The sequence below is a fragment of the Oncorhynchus nerka genome, linkage group LG18 (assembly GCF_034236695.1).
Source record: "Oncorhynchus nerka isolate Pitt River linkage group LG18, Oner_Uvic_2.0, whole genome shotgun sequence".
NCBI lineage: Eukaryota > Metazoa > Chordata > Actinopteri > Salmoniformes > Salmonidae > Oncorhynchus > Oncorhynchus nerka.
In genome coordinates, this window is record NC_088413.1 from 35,778,652 (window position 1) to 35,802,041 (window position 23,390).

Below are 23,390 nucleotides of genomic sequence, written 5' to 3' on the forward strand. Positions count from 1 at the left end.
ATCTCAATCGCACTCCACACTGCCCTTTCCCACCTGGACAAAAGGAACACCTATGTGAGAATGCTACTCATTGACTACAGCTCAACACCATGACACCCACAAAGCTCATCACTAAGCTAAGGACCCTGGGACTGAACACCTCCCTCTGCAACTGGATTCTGGACTTCCTGACAGGCCTCCCCCAGGTGGTAAGGGTAAGCAACAACACGCCTGCCACGCTGATCCTCAACACTGGGGCCCCTCGGCGATGTGTACTTAGTCCCCTCCTGTACTCCCTGTTCACCCAACTGCGTGGCCAAACACGACTCAAACACCATCATTAAGTTTGCCTGATCACCGACAACAGCCTATAGGGAGGAGGTCAGAGACCTGGCAGTGTGGTGCCAGGACAACAACCTCTCCCTCAATGTGAGCAAGACAAAGGAGCTGATTGTGGAATACAGGAAAAGGCGGGCCGGACAGGCCCCCCATTAACATCAACGGGGCTGTAGTGGAACGGGTCGAGAGTTTCAAGTCCCTTGGTGTCCACATCAACGATCTATCATGGTCCAAACACACCAAGACAGTCGTGAAGAGGGCACGACAAAACCCTTTCCCCACCTCAGGAGACTGAAAAGATTTGGCATGGGTCCCCAGATTCTCAAAAATTTCTACAGCTCACCATCGAGAGCATCTTGACCGGTTGCATCACCGCCTGGTATGGCAACTGCTCAGCATCTGATAGTAAGGCGCTTCAGAGGGTAGTGTGGACGGCCCAGTACATCACTGGGGCCAAGCTTCATGAAATCCAGGACCTATATAAATAGGCAGTGTCAGAGGAAAGCCCATAAAATTGTCAGCGACTCCAGTCACCCAAGTCATAGATTGTATTCTCTGCGTCCGCACGGCAAAGCGGTACCGGAGCGCCAAGTCTAGGACCGAACGGCTCCTTAACAGCTTCCACACCCAACCCATAAGACTGCTGAACAATTAATCAAATGGCCACCGGACTATTACATTGACCCACCCCCCTCCCCATTTGTTTTGTACACTGGTGCTACTCGCTGTTTATTATCTATGCATAGTCACTTCACCCCTACCTACATGTACAAATTACCTCTGACCTGTACCGCCGCACACTGACTCGGTACCGGTACCCCCTGTATATAGCCTCGTTATTGTTATGTTATTGTGTTAATGTTTACCAAATAAACTAAAGTAAAACGTTTCTTAACTCTTCTTGAACTGCACTGTTGGTTAAGGGCTTGTAAGTAAGCATTTCACGGTAAGGTCTACACTTGTTGTACTCGGCGCATGTGACAAATAAAGTTTGGTTTAATTAGATCATCATATGTACGCACACTGACACCCACAAACACACCAGAGCAGGCTTGCTGAGACAAACACCGTTTCTGCCCAGGCTGGCAGAGCCACGTGTCGTTATGCAACACCCACCGGGTAAACATTGTTGGGTGGGTGCCAAGCCCACGGCAGGCAGATATGATCACTCACTTCTTTATGAAGGCACTGTTATAACTTATCATGACTGAAGTAGACTAGGAGGTGTGTGTGTGTTTGTGTGGAGGAGCAGTTTGTTTTTACGACTGGTTTTGATTTTGTTCAGAGTTTAATGACTGACCATTAGACGATTTTGCGGTCATAAAAGCTTAGCCTATCTGGGTTTTTTTTTACACTGATTACCAGGCTAGGCGGTGTCAGAGGAAGGCCCTAAAAATTGTCAAAGACTCCAGCCACCCTAGTCATTGACTGTTCTCTCTGCTACCACACGGCAAGCAGTACCGGAGCGCCAAGTCTAGGTCCAAGAGGCTTCTGAACAGCTTCTACCCCCAAGCCATGAGATTCCAGAACATCTAATCAAATGGCTACCCAGACTATTTGCACCCCCCTCCCCTCCTCCTACACTGCTGCTACTACTCCGTTATAATCTATGCATAGTCACTTTTATAACTCTACCTACTTGTACATATTACCTCAATTAACTCGACTAACCAGAGCCCCTGGAATTTAGCCTCGCTATTTTACCACTGCTCTTCAATTATTTGTTACTTTGATTTCTTTCTTTTGTTTTAGGTATTTTCTTAAAACGGCATTGTTGGTTAAGGGCTTGTAAGTAAGCATTTCACTGTACACCTGCTGTATTCGGCGCGTGACAAATCAAATTTGATTTGCTACGAGAGGACTTGAATCACATAGACCATTTCAGTCCCTGACAAACTGTCCTCTGCCCCTGACTGTCATCTCAAAATGGTGGACTTCTTACCACTACATTCCCCAACATCGAGTCTATTACAGTAAGGCTCGATTTATGTTTGATGTTAAGTTGATTAAATAGTTACGTTTTCACTGCACGTGTGTTGACACACAGAGGACGTACAGTACACGGCTTCGATCCAATTGATGTAAGATCTGGGAGTGCAGGTCTAGGCCTAAATGTCAACGTAGCAGCAAAGTAGCCTAGCTGCTGTTGAAGTAGGGTGGGTTGGGGTAAGGAGGGGAGGGTTGGGGAACGGGCAGGGAAGTGAGGATTTTAAAACGTCTCTCTTGGGGATCTCGTCCAAGGCGATTTATAGAATCCCTCCCAGAACCCCTTCCTCCCCTCGTTGTGTCGCGGGCCCCTGTCGACCATCGACCCCCTGCTAATGGAAAGTATCAGGATACGCTTAGCTAGATGGTCGCGGGTACACCCCGTCGTCCCGGTAACCCTACCCCGTCGCGGTAAACAACCGACATCGTCCACAAAGGCGTGCTTCAGGTGTCACTCATGGCTGTATGTTGTCCCGCTATTCAATGGAGCAAGAAAAATAAGAAAATACACTATTGGGAGTCCTAATTCATCCCTTTTAAATTCTGACACTGACTATCTCTTCAATTCTGACACAGACTGCTTTCTGAAAGACTTTTTCTTCTTTCATCACTGGGGTTTCTATTTAGGTCTATACAGCAGGATGTCTCCATGTCTCTAAGCACATCCTTGCAGGAGGTCGAAGAAGCCGAGGAAGTTGAGTAACCGGTCCAGAGCCTGTGCCTCTCAGCATTGACAGGGAAGGTCCTTCACTGGACAGACAGACATTAACTCTGAAATGGGCACGGACAGCCAGACAGACGGACGGATAGACATTAACTCTGAAATGGGCACTGACATGTAGGGAGTCCGCGATCTACAGCCAGCTACTCTGTGGGGCTGGAACACACAAATGCCTACAAATAAAACGCACACTAAAGTCACTCCAGAGTTCATGGGAAATGTGAATAAAGGTCCACGTCGTGAGGTCGCGGACCTTTATTCACATTTCCCTTGTTTGTACTGAATCAGGCCACTGAGGGAAAAAAAAAATCCAATGTACACTTCTCTTGCCTCACACAGTGCCAAAACAAAGCCAATTGAACTGACAGGCAGAGTGACAGGACTATTGACCATATAAATGACAGAATCTACCGCTCGCACACCACTGCCCTCAAAGGAAAGCACCTAAAAGTCATCCGATCCAGTCACAGAAAAGTACCTCAAATATCCTACAAAAAAGGGCCTGAAAATTCCCTAGCTCCTACTTCTTCTCATCTCTGAACTGCCTTGTTCAGGGGCAGAACAACCTTGTCAGCTCGGGGATTCGATCTAGCAACCTTTCGGTTACTGGCCCAACGCTCTAACCACTAGGCTACCTGACACGCCAAAGTATGGGGAGAATCTAGTGAGTATGGGGTTACTGAACCGATTTGTTTCAACAATAGTCTAAACGAATGCCGAAACGATTCAAATGTATTTGGCTCAGCATCCTATAAAACCACAGAGGTGTTGCATAGGAAGTGAGACATGCCTTGTTTGCTCACACAAGCACTCTGGAGTGCCTCTCAGCCATTGCCCAGCAGCCACCAACCAATCCACAGGACCCTCACAAATCATCTAAAGAGGAAACAGATGGGCCAAAACATTTCTTAACCCAAACAATGCCCAGCCTAGCTAATGCCAACACATACAGTAGCCAAAGCCCAGTTAATGCCAAATTGTTTTTCAATAAAACTAGCCTGCTTTATTGATCACAGTTTAGCCTAGTCAGACAACACTGAAGGATATGACCATTCCCAAAGGCTTGACCTGAGCAATAGTTCCAATATTCACACAGTGGTTTGCCTACACAAATACACATGCAAAGGCGGTACATTTCTTATATCACAGACTGAACAGTGAAGTCCCAGTTAGACATGTTTTGGTTGCGGGGAAACAAGAACCTTAATAATACCACCACTGAGGGAAGGCAGTTTCTCTAGCTAAAGTAGTGTTTCTTAAACATGTCCTTGGGTGCTTTGACAGTTTCCCACATTTGATCGATTCCACCGCTTGCACACCTGATCCAACTAGTGAAGGGCTTGATGATGATTGCTTGTTGACCAGCTGAATTAGGTGTGTTCGTACTGGAATATATTGCATATGTGGATCGCCTGAGGCTCCCAGGACGAGGACTTGTATGAGAAACACTTGACTAGAGTCTGCCCAGTGATAAGGGATCTGATTACCCTGGCTGGGACTGGGTGACCTCAGGGTGAGGCCTCAGTAGTTTTCCCCTCGTTTTCTCCTTGCGTCTGTCACATGGATCTGCCCGCTGGTTCCTAGATTGCACCAGAGTAACTGCCCAAATGGTAGGATGTTAGGTACCGTGTGGGTAGTCTGGGGATTATTGTGCAAGTTAATGGTAGGATGTTAGGTACCGTGTGGGTAGTCTGGGGATTATTGTGCAAGTTAATGTCCTTATTTTTGGAGGGCAGTGGTGGTATACGTGGGGTTTACTGGCAAGCTGTACCATTTAAACTGTTGGTTACCTCCACATTACAGGTATTCAATTCATACAGCCATGAAGGAGCTATCTTTAGTGTGCATTCCTGTTTGCCTGTCCCCCCCCAGCAATAAATGTAATGGCTACATTTGACACAAGTGTTGAAAAATCATTGCTTTCATACCTCAATCTGTCCAAATACTCCACAACCCGAGATACCCTTTGAAAGGCTCTAACAAAATGACCCTCCTTTTCTCCCTTGCATAACCTGTGGCTTTCACAAATCACATTACAAGCCGGCATGGGGCCGTAATACCATATCCACTCTGAGCCGTGCTGTTCCGGCAAACTAAGGAACCCCAGAGCAGAGCACATTGCCTTACACTGGACCTAAAATTAGAGTTGCCTGGAAGTCCCTCCCACCAGATAGCAGCCAAGTAGATAGTCAGAAAGTGAAAGAAGAATCCTCTTTGCATCATTCCAGTAATTTTCCACTGCATTGGACAGGGTCTAATACTAAGAGACAGGAATGGTGCAAAGCAGGGTAAGTCTGGAAAATGGATGTTATGTCTAGATAAACCACAACCACCCATGGTCAATAACCTGAATGTGACATTCAGACAAAACACATTGAGCTGGGGTTTTCCCCTGAAGATCTCTGACAGAATGTTTGATCAATACTAGTGTTGCTAGCGGACTAATCACATGTCCTGATGATGACCAACTTAACCTTTAAACCTCCTCCCACAGATTCATTTTTGAGGAAGTGTTCTCCGTCGCAACACCGTTATCTGGTATTTAAGGGAAACTGACAGTCACTACTGCATGACTAGGAAGCACAAGATCAAAATGTTTTCATTTGAATTTGTTAAGGTATCCTATTGTAAAAGGTCTTCGTGGTGGTTAGATTTATGCTCAATGGAGGAAGAGATTCACCAAACATTGTAGGTTGATACATTATGAAGGAACATCAGAAATCAAAAAGTCACTACAGTAGTTCACTAACTTTCATAGACAGCAGTGTAACATATTCACAATAAATCAGGCTTTCACCCTTTGTTGAGGATTAAATCTTCATTGAGAAATCAAGTTAAAAAAGCAGTTATACAAACTCAAGTTTTATGGTTTTGGTTCAGAACACATGCTTTTGTATGACATTCCCCAACCCCCCTCTTTTGTATTAAAATAGCTGACTGTTTGCAGTGCTTAACAGAGGGCTTGTGGCAAGCCTCCTGCACCCGAAACAAAGGCCGCTATCTGATTCTGAAGTGGAAATTTCCACTGGCAGCTACAGCCAGCCATGATTTGCACATTTGAAACATAATATGCCAAAGGGCAACACCAAACCAGAGGCCTCGAGCAGAAGGCAGAGCTCCATACGAGGCAGCAGTCAGGCTTGGGGCTGTTAAAAACATTGCCCGTCATGACTCACCATTACCACACACATCAGTCAGCTATTGTTTAATTGAGCTTGTAGCCCAAATTCCCAACATGGGGACAGTAGCATTATCAGGGCTTTAGAAGTAATTGGAATCATCACAGCATAGGCTAAAAGTATATGTAATTGTTCCTAATCATTGTGACAACAGTGGTGAGCTAATCTGCGAACCGACCCAGTCAATTCAGCCCTAACGCAGAAGACTCACAAAGCTTACCTGGGGATACATCCTATACATCTGTCATTTAGGCCCTTTCTAAAGTGGAAACCTTAGAAAAACTCCACTTTGTTCTCTTTTAGCCAGCGGGACAATATGAGTGGTTGGTTTTGTTCACCGAGGGGGAACGACACTGCAATAGAGATAAATAGGCATCCCAGCGATCCAGAGAGAAAACATAACAGTGCTGTTCCCTTAGGTGCGGAAATGTGTGTTGCGAAAAAACGAATGCTTGTTTTTCTGCACAGTTGATGCCAAGTTCTGCAATAAACTAGGTTAGAACAGTAACTTTAACTTTAGTTCCGTAGATGTGGTGGCGGAGGGTAGAGAATGCGCTTCGATAGGAGCGAACAAGGTCAACCTCAGGGATGTTCCTGGCAATAATTTTTTCGGGCCACTGTATTAAAAAATAAAATAAAAAATGTTTCAGTGTAAACTTAAATGACTAAACCTAGATAAAGTATGTAGAAACAATGATGGATCTCTCATAAATTGTATACATTATATATATAAAAAAAAAATATATATATAAAAATATATATTTTATACAGTATTATAATCTTTGAGAACTAACAAATCACCAAAATAAAACCTATACAGTCAGGGAGATTGAAAACAATGAATTTAGCAGTATTGATTTTGTTATTATGTTTGAGCAAAATAACACACCATTAGCCATGGCAAAGTGCATAGAATTGCAGGAAATTTGCTTTGAAATGGCAACATTTTCTGTCAATTCAATGGCAAAATGTGCAGATTTACTGAAAATGTGCTTTAAAACTGCAAAAAGTTCTCAGTTCCACGGAGAAAGTATTAGAATGACAGGAAATTGGCGGCGGGGAAAAGTCTCTCTACACCGCCACGATGGGGGCCTCTAAAATGTTCTCTAAAATTCAGCCATGTCGACTGTGCCCATTGCCATGCCCCAGTTCCAAGATGATTGACAAGGAAAGTATCATCCAACCCATCGGGTATCTCACTGCACCCTCGTATGCCATGTCCTGAAATATACAGACAGATGTTTTTTTTTTTTAAAGTAGACCCAAATGTACATACTTCTGACTGCCAACTAGAACTTTTGGACTCTATAATGACATGACTGTTGTTGTGCTGTAGAATTTGCAAATTGTCTAGTAATAAATTCTAAACATTAGTTTATACTGAATTAAGCATTTTCGTTAACTCATTTCGTTAGTTATGTTCCAACATTCCCTCCATCTTGTGCCAACATCCAGTCTTGTGCCAACATCGTTCCAATAATCTCTTCGATTTTTTTTTTGTTGAAACTATCAGATGGATAGGCTCTCTGCAGTTTTGTGTAATCTTCCCTATCATATGAATATCCTTTTCGGACTCAAATAGGATTCCCTCAAGATGGCACTAATACCCAAATTATTTCAAATCTACATTTGTTGATATGAAACTTTCAAATTGCATGCATTTGAAAATATCGACATTGTTCAGTCCAATATTGCTTTTTAATTCTGTCATGGAAATAACTTTATTTCCTATTACCAAGTCCAAGTTTCTATGCCTTTTAGTTTTTCAGATGGACAAACTTATCTGTGGATTCTGAAAAGCTATCCAAGGATTGTGTTTTTAATTGCACCGTATCCAAAGCCAGCTTTCACAATAACATAAGACTATGGTCTAAGATTATGCTACTGTTTCTATAGCCTATTTTTAACAGATGGCACTGAATCAATGGAACACAGACATTTTGTTTTTGCCTCATTTGGTATCAGATGTCAGGATACGGAGGGCAGATGCCTCAATTCCCAGAATTAAACCAGGGAATACGCCAAGTAGGTCACATCAACAGACCAATGCATTCTTAGTGATAGCAAAGGTCAGTTGGTTTTGGGAAAACATTGCTAGATTGACTTTTAGTAGAAACTTTGCAACAGAACCGAAGCTGTTGAAACCATAGACCACTGTACTGTGTTCTTCAGGGGCCTTCTTGAGCATCTCAGAGTGCTGATCTAGGATCAGGACCCTTTAGGGCAGGGAATTGCCAGGGACCTAAAGATACAATATTATCATGATACTTCGGTGCCGATACGATATGCGTTCCAATTCTCACAATTCTATATGTATTGCGATTCAATACTGTGATCTTATTACGACTCGATGTCCCAAACATATTGCTCACCATATGTCTGCTGCAGAGGGACAAGAGAGAGCCATGAGAAAACAAGTTTTGATCAGCGCTGAAAAAAATATATACTGATACGAAACTATCACTAGGACCCATGATCTAGGATCAGGTCCTATTCATTAGAATGGAAGGGAAAACTGATCCTAGATCAGCACTCCTACTCAGATGCTTTATGAATACGAGACCAGAAATGCATGGCAGACAGTCCAAATTCCCTGCGTGTGAGCCGGGCAGCAGGATTAATCTTCTAACCCCTGACCCAGGGCAAGAGTGTTGCTCCTGCGGCTAATTAATCCACTTTACCCAGAGGGCTGATCTGGGGCTGTGCTGTGGGATCTGCCTCACTGACACCGACTCGGATTCAATGGCTTTAGAGCCAGATGGGCAAGAGACTGTGGCCCGTCTTAAGGTGGGACACTGGCTGCATGTCTTGAGGTGGGACACTGACCTGGATGCATGACCGACATTGATAGTGACTTTATTAGAAGCAGGTGAGACGCAAAAAATGGCATAGAACCCACCTTCATGACTGACATTGGCTTTCATATCTGTAGTTTTGTGAGACACCGATAATGACAAGGAATATAGAGCCATAAGACCCATATTTGTTTACTTCAAAAACGAAAATAAGGTGTGTTTCATACCTTTTCTGCATTTTTATTTCACACTCTTCCCTCCTATGGCCAGCAGTCAAATACTTCTCTCCAACTCTCCCTCTTCCTTTTAAGCTTTGCTCATTCTTCTTCAGTGGGCTCAGACAGTAACACAAGCTGGTACAAACAAGGGGGGAACTGACATATGCAGCTGTCGCATGTAGCCCCCCCCCCTCTTCCTCCTCCCTCCTGCAATCCAGCACTAGGCCTACATTTTCAGGGAGGAATTACTCTCTTCTTACACCTCTCTCTCTCATAAACATACTTAAAACAGCCCTACTTTTTGGTGGTGGCCCCTGGTTTCGCACCTTACCCCCAAACACATGGTTTACACGTCCTGTTTGGGCATCTGCCCACCTGCTTACACACACACACACACAATAATTTACTGACTATTGGGTGACTTGTTCAAAGCCAGAGGATCAAACTCTCCTATGTTTCTAAATGGGAGTTTAAACGGTCACTCAGGCCGCAACCCAGCCACCTTTCGGCTATAATTGAACATTTTAGGCTAAACGTGGGCTACATTTCATCCCAATTAGCCTACTATGTTAGTTCTTAGACATAGGCTTTTCGTTTGAGGATATAATTGACCAAATCATGTGGGTCAGATTCAGGAAACGCAATACTAGGCTTATGTAGAGGTTCTGCAGATGGTCTACTTGCTTTTCGTTTCAATGAGATGATAGAAACAAGAGCCCTGCTGAAAACAGAGTCCGTGTCGCTAAATAAATCCTGTGGTCATGTGACGAGTGAGTGGGCAGACCAAGGCTTGACAACAACTTGGCAATGCTTGGCAAAACCCCGAAAGACAAACAAATCCAACACAACGACTCAATATCAATGCTTTTGTTGGCTGAACTTCTGAATATATAGTATAGCATTAACGTGATAGGACGAGTCAAGCGCCTACTATACAAATACAAAGAGTGAGACAAGAATGGATATAAACATGGCATCAATATCAACATCTCGACACCTAAGAATAGTTGCCCATGTGCACGTGCACACACTCTCCACCGAGCTCGTGGGATAAAGATGGCTAATTGAATACCCGTGGTGGACAGATGGGACTGAACATGACACATTATTCAAGGGCTAATGAAGCAAAGCACTGGGTCAGCAGCACTCTCAAAGGCACCACCACCTTGTCCTTGAGCATCGTCCAGATGTTGGCATACACAGCAAGCCACAGGCTGGCACAAATGGCAACGAAAACGAGCCCTAACAAAGCTAAAAATGGAAATGAATTACAATGTTCACATTTTCAAACCAGGATTAGGCTACAAGTCAACACTGAGGAAATGAATGTCTTGATGTAGGTCTTTTGACCTAGGCCCTAATTGTGTTTGTGCTTGTCCACTACGGGACCTCCTCGCTACAATTCCATCACAAAGAGAACATTCCAACATGTCAAATAAGTTAAGGCTAGTACTTCCTGAAATACATTTGACATTCTAGTAATTTAGCACACGCTCTTATCCAGAGCGACTTTCAGGAGCACATAGGGTGAAGTGCCTGGCACAGGGGCACAGCAACACATTTTTCACCTAGTCGGCTTTCGGTTACTGGCCTAACGCTCTTAACCGCTCGGCTACCTGCCACCCTGACAAGACAGACGAATGACAAGAGACCGACGACATTAGACAAAACTGTGTCTCAGAACAGAAATTGCATCTGAGGCACGTGGCATAATACTATTGCAAGTTCATTGGGCAATTCTACCCAGCACTAAGCCAAGCCAGGGGATGTGTGTGTGTGTGTGAAAGAGAGGGACCATTCATTCCATGGGGCTGACTTCATCGTCCGACTGCTATAAAAGGCCTATGAGATGACTGCCTCACATGCGGCAGCTTAACCGTTAAGCATGCTTAGTTGGTGTGATGACAGCGTGTTCATGTGTACGATAGGATGCCAAATGGTAACACTTATTAAGCTGGTGCCCAACTTCCTTGTTTACAACTGGAGAATGGGGTTACCCAACTGAAGTCAAGGATGTCTATAGTTTCTCCACTCCGTTGAATTGGTTAGAGTCAAGATTAGGGATGGGCATGAGTAATCACGTACTAGAATTAACGTCAAAGCTACATTTTTAACCAGAGATATATATATATATATACATACATACACTACCGTTCAAAAGTTTGGGGTCACATAGAAAGGTCCATGTTTTTGAAAGAAAAGCTAATTTTTTGTTCATTAAAATAACATCAAATTGATGAAAGATATAGTGTAGACATTGTTAATGTTGTAAATGACTATCGTAGCTGGAAACGGAATGTCGACAGAGGCCCATTATCAGCAACCATCACACCGGTGTTCCAATCCAACGTTGTGTTAGCTAATCAAGTTTAGAATTTTAAAAGGCTAATTGATCATTAGAAAACACTTTTGCAATTATGTTAGCACAGCTGAAAACTGTTGTTCTGATTTAAAGAAGCAATAAAACAGGCCTTCTTTAGACTAGTTGAGTATCTGGAGGATCAATTTGTGGGTTCGATTACAGGCTCAAAATGGCTAAAAACAAAGACCTTTCTTCTGAAACTCATCAGTCTATTCTTGTTCTGAGAAATTAAGGCTATTCCATGCGAGAAATTACCAAGAAACTGAAGATCTCATACAACGCTGTGTACTACTCCCTTCACGGAACAGGGCAAACTGGCCCTAACCAGAATAGAAAGGAGTGAGAGGCCCCGGTGCACAACTGAGCAAGAAGACAAGCACATTAGTGTCTAGTTTGAGAAACAGACGCCTCACAATTCCTCAACTGGCAGCTTCATTAAATAGTACCCACAAAACCAGTCTCAACGTCAACAGTGAAGAGGTGACTCCGGGATGCTGGCCTTCTAGGCAGAGTTGCAAAGAAAAAGCCATATCTCAGACTGGCCAATAAAAAGAAAAGATTAAGATGGGCAAAAGAACACAGACACTGGACAGATAATGGCCCTCTTTACACCTATGTAGATATTCCATTTTTTTTAATCTGCCATTTCCAGCTACAATAGTCATTTACAACATTAAAAATGTCTACACTGTATTTCTGATCAATTTGATGGCATTTTAATGGACAAAAAAAAATAGATTTTCTTTCAAAAACAAGGACATTTCTAAGTGACCCCAAACTTTTGAACGGAAGCGTATACTATAAAACTATTAGGTGGAATGTGCTTTATGGCTGCCCGGAGACAACGTTCATTTGCTTTGACTCTCGGGTTCTATTTGTACATGTGCATTTGCGGTGCACAACAAAAAAGAAACCAAGCCAAACATCACACAGTTCTCCCTAAATTACCTTTCTCCCTTGTGTCTCATTCACTCAATTGAATTCCGACCACTTCCCACACACAAGCTCCTGTTAGATATGTTTTTATCTGCATTTCTGTAAGCCTAACTGATGGGGATACACAAGCTACATTCCTTGCCAAATGACAACAGTTTTATCACAAATTCAAAATGGACTGGTTGATTTAAGTAGGAAAAGCGTGTTTTCATCAGAATCCTTAAGGCAGTAATTCATCACCATGCAATGTAGTGTTCAATGTGGAATTGTTCATCCATTTTGACAATGCCAAAGAACAGCCAGAATAAACTCAATTGAACATCTGTCTATATCTCGAAAATCAGAAAGATTTTGGTTTGTAACCCTGCAATGTTTTTTTTCTTTCTTCCAACTCGCCAAATTAAGCCCCGTTTCAAATGATCACTCTGAGAATAACTATTCCAGACAGGAAATAGACATCACTTCACACTGGAAAATGTTCTATTGTATTTGGTTGTATTACATCATGGTTTGGGTGTGTCTTGACTGTGATAAGGGCCCATGAAATAAGAGCATCTTGTCTGCTAAATTAACAAAACAAGGCTATGCCATTGCACAGCAATAGGCTTCTATGCAAGCGCTACTGCTGAGGTTACTGCCTTTTTGAAAATTGTGTTCCACGGTATAATATAACCAGCTTTTTTTTTTATTGGCTGAATATTGGCCAGTTTATTAGGTACACCACCCTGTTCACAAAAATGGATCACTCCTACAGACCGTGAGCCACACGGCTGTGGCTTGCTATATAAAGCAGGCAGACAGGCATCCAGTTACTGACATTAGAATGGGCAAAACGAGTGACCTAAGTGACTTTGAGCGTGGTTTGACATCAGGGCCAGGTGCACCGGATCCAGTATCTCAGAAACGGCCACCCTCCTGGGATTTTCACGGGTGAGTCTAGGATTTACAGAGAATGCAGTGACAAACAAAAAACAGCCAATCGGCGGTAGTCCTGTGGGAAAAAAAACAGCTTGTTGATGAGAGATGTCAAAGGAGAACGTCAAGAATTGGGTAAGCTAACAGGCGGGACAAAAACAGGCAAATAAGGGCACAGTGTACAACAGTGGTGAGCAGAGCGGCACCTCAGGAATGCACAACTCAATCCTTGTCACGGATGGGCTATTGCAGCAGACGACCACACCGGGTTCCACTCATATCAGCTAAAAACAACCCGGGTTCCACTCATATCAGCTAAAAACAACAAGCAGTTCCAGTGGGCACGCGATCACTGGTCAATTGAGGAGTGGAAAGACATTGCCTGGAACATGACCGTGAGTTCAGTTTACTTGAGTGGCCTGCGGAGTCCCCAGACCTCAACCCAATAAAGCATCATTGGGATGAGATGGAACGGGCTGTTGGCAGCATGAATGTACCGCCGTCTAATCCGCAGCAACTGTGTGATGCCATCGCGTCAGCATGGACCAACATCCCTGTGGAATGTTTCAGACACCTTGTAGAATGGCTGAAGAATTCAGGCTGTTCTGAAGTAGGGTTGAGCGATATGGCCAAAATATCATATCATGGTATTTTTCAAATTTTTGACGGTATTTTAATTTTTGATTAATAAAAGTTCTAAATTTACTTAATGAGTAAAATAATTTCCTAATTTCCTGCATTTCCATCAATTTCTGCATTTCCTGCACTCATTTGAGATAATTTCCACACTGCCAGAATGAGCATTTTTAACCAAATGTTACAATTGCGATTTAGATCAAAACACTTGGGTGAACTTTTGGAATCATGATAATATAAAGTTTATTATAATTCTAGATCAATAATAGTGAGCACTTTGAATACAGTGTTGACTGTACATTACAACTGTACATTACAACGAATGAAAATTCCATGGACGACTTGTGACAGGGTAGGAACCAAAGTGATGCTCAGTGTTTCCTAGGGGACCCTATAATCTTTGGCTACATTAAAAATGATTCATATAGCCAACATATTCATGCTTCACCTATTCCTCTTTGATTTAGAAGATACTGTTGCACAAACAACATGCTGATTTAAGCCTCCACCAGTACTGGTATCAGAATTTATTAGCTAGCTACGTTCACTCTGACTCAGTACTTTTATTAGCTAGCTAGCCAGATAACTAGCAATTAGTATTAGTGGCTAACACGATTTAGCTTAACATGCTAAGAAAATACAAACTAGCTGTTTGCAGATGTAAGAAACACAAACTAATATTGTAATTATAGGACGCTTGAGGATTTATATTAAGCTCAAAGTGGAAACAACATTGTTGCATGTGCTGCATTGACCATGCAGACTGAACGAAAGTGTCTCATGGTAAAGCAACAACAAAATGCGCTCCTTGAGTGACAGGGGGTAGGACTAGGTCTGTGTGGAAAGCGGCATCGAGAGAGAGAGAGAGAGAGAGAGAGAGCGGAGAGGGATGACTCAAGTAGCAGAGTAAACTATAAAAATGGACGTTACACATGGAGTATCACATTTAACAAACCAAACATTAAAATACCGTTATAGAAGGTAAAGTAAAAACCCAAACCGGCCCATGCATAAATACCGGGATATAGTAAAATACGGTATACCACCCAGCCCTATTCTGAAGGCAAAGGGGGTCCGATCCAGTACTAGATGTACCTAATAAACTGGCTGGTAAGTGTATATGGGGCAATTTAGCAATTAGGATTTGCTATCTGTAATGGTTATTATAAACAAGACATTGTATACAGATAAATGCGCAAATGTATTTCCAGTGTGGGCTTCCATTCGGTAGTCAAAGAAAATACATTTGAGTACTCGAACACTCAAAAAATGGAAAATGCCCATCCCTAGTCGAGATTTGACATGTTGGCACTGCTTAAAGTTGAAGACCAGTTTGTCAGCATACTGCACCAACTCTGATAAGCATCTCAAAAAAAGAATGGTTCAACAATAAATCTAATCTAAATCTATTATCTAATATTATTTCTCCCACGTTGGATATGGTCGCAGTCCTCGGTTCTGAAACAATCTTCAGTGCCCCGTAGAATTGCCGCCTTTCCCTATGTTGCTATGTGCATAATATCAAAGTGAACCAGCATATTGGGAGTGAGAACAATGTAGCAGAGGCGGCAGCAGCAGAGACGAGGATACAGCCTTCGCCTTAGCTTAATTGTCTAAGAAGATTGAGGAGAGATGAAACCCCAATTTAAATTAGGTCTATAATCCATTTCTCTGCTGCCAATGACTGGACAGAATTGCAAAAATCTCTGAAGCTGGAGTCTTATATCTCCCTCTCTAATTTTAAGCATCAGCTGTCTGAGCAGCTTACCGATCACTGTACCTGTACACAGCCAATCTGTAAATAGCACACCCGACTACCTCATTCCCATATTATTACTTACCCTCTTGCACCCCAGTATCTCTACTTGCACATCTATCACTCCAGTATTACTGCTGAATTGTAAATGTTTTCACCTCTAGGGACTATTTATTGCCTTTACCTCCCTACTCTTCTACATTTGCACACACTGTACATAGATTTTTCTATTTTTCTTTTCTTTTGTGTTATTGACTGTACGTTTTCTTTTGTGTAACTCTGTGCTGTTGTTTTTGTCACACTGCTCTGCTTTATCTTGGCCGGGTCGCAGTTGTAAATGAGAACTTGTTCTCAACTGGCCTACCTGGTTAAATAAAAGGTGTACTAAATAAATAAATAATCAATAGCCTAACTTAAATATGCCTGGCTTTATAAATCATCCATATACATCTACAGAAAATAGAAAGATCTTGCTTCTGTTGCCTGTTTGAGCGTGTTTAATAGCCTACTTATTCTGTGAGCGCCAAGGCTCATGCAATGGCAAATTTCACTGTTTTTAATATTTCCTATGCTGTAATAAAGGATTTACAAAAAAACAGACTGTTATTACTTAATGTATTTAGTGTGGTTTACACTTATTCCAAACAGGCAGAAAAATTATATTGTAATCTAACAGCACCCGTGTCGTCACACATAATATGCACACAGCTCTGGCTCCTATACACTCCTTTATCTGCATCTCCTTATTGTTATTATTACAATTATTATCATCATTATAATAACAAGTCATGTCATCATTAGTAGGCTTGTATAACCACCATCGATCTGTAAGCCTAAGAAGGTGTCCTGTTTAGTCCTAATACATAACTTACTTAGGCCTGTATTTCAATATATAGGCTACAGTATCAATCAATCATTTGTTCATGCCATCACACAGCATATGAAACATTCACGCTTTGAAATGCAATCAAGCATTTTCATTTTTAAAATTGAATAATTAGCCTAAAAAATTATTAAACCGCAAATCACAAATGCATGCAACTGTTTTTAGTCTGCTGTAATAAAATGCTTTATATATGTTTTTCCCTGTTAGAACAGACTCTATGGTACCCTCATTTACTTATTGACTTCCCCTTTGCCCCCTGAGCAACCAGTAAACATAAGCCCTTTAGACTTTATTTTTCACGTCTTCCACATCCATTTTGCTGTCGACATTGTGTTCGGAGTTTGTTATAATTATACCAATTTATTGGTGTCATTATGACAGGTTATAAGTCAGGCCCTATTGGTCACATGCATGTGATGCTTACATGTTTCACGTAAAGAAAGCAAGGGTTGGGGGAATAGGAGATGTTAATTGGTAAAGAAATGAGGTAACAGAACTTTTTAGTCAGAACTAAGTAAGAAACTAAACGGCTGATATGATGTTGCAGCTTCAGCAGGGACAGCTATTGCTGTGCTGCTTTCGCTGCAGTAGGGAGGAGAACGAGAAAACGTGTGCCAGTCACACAGGCACTCGTTGTCATTTTTGGTAACACAGTGTGACCGTCGGGCTCTTTGAGTCATTTGTGTGTCTTAATGATTTAAACAAACAGTGTTCTTAAAGTATCAGACAAGCTCAGTGCATATGTAGTTGATATGATTCAAACACATAGGGTGTGTGTCTATATATGGAAAAATAAGTTTAAACATTTCGACCAATCGATTGGTCGAAAGAACAGAAGGACTCTCGGTCGACCAAGATGCTTTTTGGTCGGGTACAGCCCTGGTCCTACCGTTTCTGTACTATACTTTGGTATGCGGTATTACCGGAAGTGCACACAATGGGCTCCATTTAAAAATAATAATAAAGGGCCTCCCGAGTGGCGCAGCAGTATAAGGCACTGTATCACAGTGCTTGAGGTGTCACTACAGACCCGGGTTGGATCCCAGACCCGGGTTCGATCCTAGATACAGGCCTTTTTGCAATCTCAACATTCAATATGCAGCTGGATTTATGGCATAGTTGATCATTGGTTGTTAGAAATAACATTAATATTTTCCATGACAACACGTGGCGCCTCAAATAGAATTTGAATTATAAAGTCAAAAATAAACATTTAGCTGCTAGTTGCAAGTTTTGTGGTTGGAATTGCAGTATATATTTAGTTTTGAGAATTTTACATGAGTTAGCGACTTGTGACAGACTTGTTTTGTCTGGACAAACAAAAACAAAAAAAATGTTGCTTATCAACCGGATACGAACGTGTTCTGTTGGATAATCGTTGTGTTTGGAAAATAGCTGTGAGGTTTATCGAATCAGTATCAATAACTCTGTTCTCCTCGAGCTCATTAATGATATAATGTTCATATCTGATGATGGCAGAAAGGCCAGTCTCTTTGGCGACGACAAGGATAGGCAAGGAGTGGAACGTTAGTTAAAGAGACTGCTCTGGATAAGAGCGTCTGCTAAATGACTTAAATGTAAATGGTACTCAGGCTAGAATGTCTCTGCTGTAAGCAAGAAGCTTGATCATGACAGTTAGCAACTTAGCTAGCAAATTAGCAAACTAAATGCAAAGCTGGAGCCCTAAGCTGGATTTAACTAAATTAATAAATAAATAAATTAATAGTGGCGTAGCACGCACCCCTGCCGCCCCCAGGTGCCCTCAACCCTGCAGCCCCCAGGTGCCCCCAACCCAAATGTTTTTTTAGTTTTTTTTTTTTTACATTACTTAAAAATCATACCGTCTGTATTTTATAATATACCATATACCAGGGTATCGCCCAAGCCTACTGCAATTACTTTTATTTAAAACAAACAGGCTTTGGCTACCTTGATTTTGAGAGCAATATGGAAAATAATAACATGGTCTAACGGACCATCATTAGACTTTACTATATTTACACAGTTATGTAATAGGTTGCAGGAGCATTTACCCTAACAGTGACAGACCTCAGGAAGGTCTCATTTAATGTTAAATGATGGTCAAATGCAGTGTTGTTAAGCCTAACCAGGGGTGAAAGTAGATTTAATTTCTTACCGGCAAGAGCATTTTTGTAGTATTTTTTTTTAATACTACAAAAATTACAGAGTGGCCTCCTCTGCTGACACTGACAAACAGATCAATAAAAACGATGTCTGATCCATATAAATCGGCCTACGAAAAGGGGAAACAAATACAATATGACGTCCAGCTAACCTGGAGGAAACTATTGTCCAAAAGTGGCACTGACCCAATGACAAAGATAGTGAATATGCACACTTACCGGGGATATGGCCGATGTTCTCCGTTGGTGCCAATAAGATAGGCTACTGTTCGCTCAATTAATTCATTGTCATCTCTTTACAGCAATAGCCATTTGCGTTCCAAACATTTTTTCGCAGGTTGTATGTTTAAACATTGCAATATGCCTGGCTGTTTCTCTCTGCTTTTCACTGATAGTTGCAACTTAACAATCACCTATTTGGCATCGGCAGAGCGCGCTGCACAAATTGCGGGCCCTTCCATACTGTAGGCTATGCGATTTAAAACAATTCCACAGGTTGTTTTTTTAAGAGACTAATGATCTTCTGTGGCCTAATCAAAAATAATACTTTCTGGTGTGGTAGCCTATGTTGAATGATTTTTATTTATTTCTGTATAGACAGGAGTAAGGTAATTAGACTATACATGTATACATTTTGGCAATTTAATTAAATTTACTTTAGGGAAAACTTAGCTATTCCTAGCCATATGGACACTCCACCTATGCCTTTTAATGTGGCATAAACACAGCCAGTCATGATGTTTTCATCCGGATTGTCAAACAATCAATCATTCATTCACTCACAAAATAATTTCAGCATCCATATCCCAATCGTGCACTGTGCACCTGCTATTTAATGAATGGAAAGAGACAGTCACAAAACACCTACGTGTAATGAAATTCTGCGATTGTCAATAGGCCTACACTTGTAGCCTGAATTGATGCATCGTCCATCCACTGTTGTCCATGCGCGCCTCGGTTAGCGTATACTCCCCAGTTTCAGATCAATTCGCGCATTCTTCATGCGGCTGACACGCAGTCATGTTAAATAATGGTGTAATAGCCTATAGTTTTTGTTGGTTTAATTTTGATAGGCTCATATTTTACCGGTATGGCACACCCCCACTATTTATTTAAACAGCATTACTTTCACCTCTGCTCCTAACAGCAGAATTTCGTAATTTGGGATTAGCGAGCGCAGCATGAAGCCTGTCATCTACTGTACCGCTCCAGTGACTGACAGGTTTGATAAACGGGGTATGCATTTGGGTGGCGTCACCTTCCTATGGCTTTAGAGTCCTTGGTCATGTTCAATAGGCACCAAACGGAACGAAACAGAATGAATCAGGAGTTGTCCAATGAGAAACATTAGATTTTCTTTCCAAAACGTTTTCAAACCTTTTTCCGTTCTGTGCCCTAATGAACATGACACCTTTGATTTCATTTTTGAAGTGGAGAGGTCCTTGAGAGAAATTATGCAGTTGACCCTCCACTCCGACTCTCCGAGGGTGGGTGTTCTCTCCATTGTTCATTCATCCCTCTGCAGCCAAGAGGTCTGTTAGACTTTTCTACATCTTTGGACATTGCGCACAATAAAAAGTATCTGATTACTTCTTAATAGCCTTTCCCATGAGGGGAGGGGCACTGTGAAACTCTTGGTGCACTTGGTTTACAGTGAAACTGTAAAAAAAATATTTAAAAAACTACACTTTCACAAGGGACTGAATCTGAGGCACAGAGAATACAGAGTTAAGCTTTTAGCTATTCAACAATCTGTGTGCACATGGCATGACAGATGCAGAGCATCTTGAGTCAGAAGCCAGTGAGGTCTATAGCAGGTTTATTGCCAGAACAGAATTATGTGGACCCCAGGAAGAGTAGATGCTGCAAGTACAGTCGCTAAAGGCGATCCTCAAACTCCCGAGTGGCGCAGCGCTCTAAGTTACTGTATCTCAGTGCAAGAGGTGTCACTACAGTCCCTGGTTCGATTCCAGGCTGTATCACATCCGGCCGTGATTGGGAGTCCCATAGTGCGGCGCACAATTGGGCCAGCATCGTCCGGGTTTGGCCGGGGTAGGCCGTCATTGTAAATAAGAATGTGTTCTTAACTGACTTCCCTAGTTAAATAAAAGTCACATAAAAAAAACTTTAAAAACTAAACAGCAGTCTGTGCCGGGCAGGTAAGGGTTAAGGTGTATAATCCCTTTCTTCCCATCCACTGATGACACTAACCCTGTAATAATCTGCAATTCTGTTTAACAATTTAGTCTACGTCAACAGGGAGTAAAATTATTTCGCTATTGGTTAGGGTGCTGTATTTTGTTTATATAACGTTAGCACTTTACTAAGCACATGCATGGTCGAGAAAAAAACAGCCAACAGCACTTGGAATAGGAGCAGGTCTAGAACATTCTATTGCGCGTGCAAAATTAGTAACTTCACTTTCAGGTTTGCTGAACCAAGAGCCAATGGGTTTTAAAAGTGAAACTGCATAGAAAATGCACAATTCGCAAATCAGTCTGTCTGATGTACAAAATAATTGAATAAGCAGTTTATCACGAGCAACTGATATCCACAGCACGAGTTAGTACTCGTTAGGCCTACACCTGCTTATCAACAACGTTGATTGTATCGACTTATACAATGTTGACTTGAGTTCCACATTCCACTGTTATTATGAAAATATGATCACATTTCTGCCAACGAGACGTACGCCAACGCACAGCTGATAATAATGGGCCTAAATGTATTTTGCTCGTCCATCGTCAATGGAGGGGGGGCGTATTTAAAAAAATCGATGAAATGGTCAATGTTTAATAATCCCTATCTTATATATATATACACACACACATCAGATGTAAAAATCGAGCTAGTTTATTTGTCTAACGATACCCCAACTGCAAACACGCCAATTAACATACAATCCTGTATGTACAGTCACGTTTGACACTGCAAAGCAACCCAAATAATAGGACACTTACCAATCAATACCGTCCTCAATATCTGCTCGTATCTTCCTCACCAATACCAATGAGAGAACTAGCAGGCCAATGAAACAAACAAAAAACTCTGCAATTCAGATAACTAGCGACAGTAACGTTAGACAGCTGTTTTATCTACAGCGTCTTCATTCAACTCGCGGTGTTGGTGGTTGACTCCGGTTTGCTCGATATTGGCTTGCTGGCTAGCGATGTGGCAATATTTATCAACACTGTAACAGACAACAAAAAAACTGCGAATCCGACATCACGATAAATGTAAACCGATTTTTTTAAAGGCGACAACTGCTCCTCAGACGACTATATGTGTTGATTTCCAGGTGTCCAATATTCCTGTGGGCAATTTTGAACGGTTCTTCAAGCACGTAGTGCTCGTAGTCCCTCCTCCTAGTCCGTTTTAAGGGAGACAAGAGTCGTGTATAGTGTGTACGCGGGATTGCTGTGCTCTGGTTGGAAGGATGAATTGATGCATTGCTCACGGAGTGTGCTGTGTTTTTCCTGGCTGCCATCAGAGATGGGCGAACCCCCGCCCTTAAAAAAAAAATGTTTAACCTTTATTTTACTAAGCAGGTCAGTTAACACATTTTTATTTACAATGACGACCTACCAAAAGGCTAAAGGCCTCGTGAGGGAATAAATAAATACAATATGAATAAAGGACAAAACACAATAAGAGAGACAAGGCTACACAACGAGAGACCTAGACAACATAGCAAGCATAGCAAGGCAGCAACACAAAACATGGTACAAACATTATTGGGCACAAAACAAAGGGCAAAGGAGGTAGAGACAACAATACATCACACAAAGCAGCCACAACTGTCAGTAAGAGAGTCCATGATTGAGTCATTGAATGAAGAGATTGAGTAAACTGTCTAGTTTGAGTGTTTGTTGTAGCTCATTCCAGTCACTAGCAACAGCGACCTGAAGAGGAGAGACCCAGGGATGTGCGTGCTTCGGGGACCTTTAACAGCATGTGACTGGCAGAACAGGTGTTGTATGTGGAGGATGAGGGAGGGCTGCAGTAGGTATCTCAGATAAGGGGGAGTGAGGCCTAAGACGGTGTTTTAAATAATTAACCACTGGGTCTTGCTACGGGTATACAGAGATGACCAGTTTACAGATGAGTATAGAATCTGCCTGGCTGGCGTGGCGATTACATTTTTTTTGACATTATTATGATGATGATGATGATGATGATAATAAGGGTATTACCACCTGGGGGGAAATCAAATTTTATTTGTCACATGCGCCAAATACAACAGGTATTACAGTGAAATGCTTACTTACAAGCCCTTAACTAACAATGCAGTTTTAGGAAAATACCTCCCAAAAAGTAAGAGATAAGAATAACAAATAATTAAAGAGCAGTAGTAAATAACAATAGTGGGGCTATATACAGGGGATACCCGTATGCAACTAATCAAATAGTCTGGGTAGCCATTTGATTAGCTGTTCAGGAGTCTTATAGCTTGGGGGAAGAAGCTGTTTAGAAGCTTCTTGGACCTAGATTTGGCATTCTTGCCAGACGGTAACAGAGAGAACAGTCAATGACTAGGG

The 23,390-nt window shown here is 42.0% G+C and overlaps 1 protein-coding gene across 1 annotated transcript in view; it reads right to left on the reverse strand.

Annotated features, from left to right (window-relative positions):
* The window catches only part of rnf24 (ring finger protein 24), a 61,434-nt gene extending 39,138 nt beyond the window's left edge, over positions 1-22,296 (reverse strand). Inside the window, exon 1 of the mRNA XM_029687384.2 lies at positions 21,813-22,296. The gene's annotated coding sequence lies outside the window, so the exon portion shown is untranslated. The remainder of the gene's footprint in view (positions 1-21,812) is intronic.
* Between the last annotated feature and the right edge of the window lie 1,094 nt (positions 22,297-23,390).